This window comes from Miniopterus schreibersii (assembly GCF_964146895.1).
Source record: "Miniopterus schreibersii genome assembly, chromosome: 1".
Taxonomy (NCBI): Eukaryota; Metazoa; Chordata; class Mammalia; order Chiroptera; family Miniopteridae; genus Miniopterus; species Miniopterus schreibersii.
Genome location: NC_138101.1, coordinates 44,488,972 through 44,492,002, shown reverse-complemented (window position 1 = coordinate 44,492,002; position 3,031 = coordinate 44,488,972).

The window sequence follows — 3,031 nt, the reverse complement described above, 5'->3', positions numbered from 1 at the left end:
CTCCTACGTTCACTTTAAAACCACTTTTCCCAGTTGATTTCTAGGAAGGCTTATATGCTCCAGGAGTCTTGGCAACATGCCAGCTGCCTGCCTGCTTGGCTAGGAAAAACTTCTAAATATTTGCTTAGCCCCGTGGTTCTCTAGATCTGTGTTTTCTGCCTTCCCCAACCATCTTCCAGTTGAACTGAAAACTTCTTGCAAGAAGAGTCACTTCTCATTCAGGGTTCAAGTTGAAAATGGGTTTACTTATTGAACAAAAATAAGGAACTCTATGACACTTCCTACTTCCTACTTCAGTAGTGTGCATCAGAATCACCCAGAAGACTTGTTAAAACTCAGATTGCTGGGCTCCGCCCCACAGTTTCTGATCCAGTAGGCCTAGGGCGGGCATGTGAATTTGCATTTATAATAAGTTTTCAGGTGATGCTGATGTACCGGTCCAAGGACCACACTTTAAATACCATTCCATCTGGAATACTATAAAACATTTGCATCCATACCAACCATTAACTTGGGGAGGAATTGTTTTGCTTAACAATTTAATGCTCCACATAATATAGGCAATAAAAACATGAACTTTCCCACATGGTGTCTTTAGGACCAGAATCTACCAACTTTTATTTTCTTCTCTCTACAGAAACTGCTACTCCACACCTGAATTTCAGCTCCAAAACTATCCAGCTGTCAGCTGGGCAAATTTCAGGTGTTTACCTGCCTGCCTATCTGGATTTTAAGTATTACCAGCTCCTAAATTCCCTTCCTTCCTTGGGCTTACTTCAGACTTAGATTATTTTTTCCATAAAGAAATGACTATCCAGAATAATGATTTCTTTGTCATAAAGTTGAAAGTTTGAAAAGAATTGGAACTCATTTTGTCTGTCCTCCCTCCCCCATATATGGGAGCTTCTCTGTTCAAATATCCCTAGGAGACTCTTTTAATTCCACGTTGAATTGAAAGATTTAGAACTGTCCAGTGGAATTGCTGGTGAATGTTTAACAACTGGCTCCCAGTACAAAAGAAATGAATTTGTAACATTTGGCCATCTCCATGGTTTAAATAACCACACAATAGCCAATTTTAAGCTACCAAACATGAAATCAACTCACAAAATTTCTGACAACCTAACCCTTGGTTCTCACACGGCTATAGCACACTACTGGAAGTCTGCTGGTAAAAGAAAAGCCTTTGGTAACTTTCAGAAGGACTAAACCAAATCAATTCATCCTAGAGTTACACTTCTCAAACTTCATTATGAAGGCAAATCACCTGGGAATCTCATTAAAATGTAGATTCTAATTTAGTAGGTCTGGGGTGGAGCCTTAGATTCTGATTTCTAACAGGCTCCTAAGTGATGTTGAAGCTGCTGGTCCATGGGCTACACTCTGAGTAGCAGGATCCCAGAACACATTCTAGAGCAAAATTTGTATTTTTATCATTAGTTCCAAACCAGAACCTTTTGAATAGGCTCTCTCTTCCTATACAGAGAATAACTTAAGTAGATCCCCAAATTTCTAGGTATAACCTCCATGACCTCCAACTTTCAGGGTAGATACTAGAAATATCAATAATTTCCTGCCCTACCCACATCTGCTTCGGGTAGAAAACTTCCTTTTTCTACATAAGTAACATTCCCCAGCCCCAGCTATTTGACCAGTGGAAGCCATCTGACCCAAGGAAAGTCCATCCATTCTGTAGCCAGTGATCTGGGATGGAAAAGAAAAGCTGAGCCAGTTGTTCTTCTCATGAAACTGAGATTGGAAAAATGAAAAGACTGAAACAAAAAAAGAAAGACAACATTTTTCTTTGTTGTGGGAGGACTCATGCTGTAAGGTTATGGAGTAGATTCAAGGTTAGAGAAGCCTTGAAAGGCAAGCTGGAATTAATTAGCAAGCAGAAGTGATGCCTGAGCAGAGTTACACGAAGCCAGTGAGTATCTAGAATAGAACGGAGCGAGAATGCCGAGAACAGCAGATACATGAAGAAGGAGATGGACCAGCCTCTGAGAGGAAGATAGCACCGCTCGCTGCTTCAGTTCCGGTTACAGTTTCCGTCAAGTCTGCTGTATCACTGTTGCTCTCCCTGTGTCTTGTGAGATCCCTATCTACCATATATTTTCCTACAATAACCCCTGTTTTCTTGAACTCATGCAAGTGAATTATTATATCTTTTAAACAAACAAAACACTGATTAAAATCATGGAACTCTAGTTATTCTGGTCATAATGCATGCATTGGCAGCTGTCTCCCAGAATTAGTTGTAAATAAAGCCTTAATCATGGAATTTCAGAGTCTGAAAAGCTTTTGAAGGTCTTCTATCTACCTGATGTATAACCCTCTGTATAATTCCCTGCTTAAAGAGCTGGCAACAAACTTGAATATCCTGTAAGGTAGTTCCTTCCTTCCATTTTTGGACAACTCTAATTGTTAAAATTGTTGATGTAGTATTAAAGCTGGAATCATTTTCTCTGTAACTTGGACCTAATTGAACCTTTGGGTTAGTTTCATTTTCACATGGCAAACTTCCTGGTAATAACAACAGCTATTACACCTCTTAAGTCTTCTCACTTGGCTGTGTATGTTCACGTCCTAACCCACCCACAGTTGTTCCCTTCTGTGGGTGGTGATGAGAACTTCTCATCTTCAAAGAAGCCTCACCAAGGATGCTCTAGATTGTCTATATCTCTCTTAAATTGTAATCCTAAAACAAACAAACAAACAAATACACTCCAGAGGAGAAAGGAGTAGTTATTTTTTCCTGGGAAAGTCAATGCAACCTAAAATTGCATAACTTCTTTGGCAGTTCTACTTTGTGATTCCCTTGCTTTTCTGCAGTATTTCTTTATTTATGATGAAAAGCATAGCAAAAATATTCTAGATTTTTAACTAAACTAAATGGTAAGGGTTTTTTTGATGAATTTCTTGCTTTAAAATTTTTATATTCTATAAATAGTTCTGTTCAATACAAATAAAATGCAAGTCACATATGTACTTTTAAGTTTTCTAGGAGCTACATTAAAAAGCAAAAAGAAAT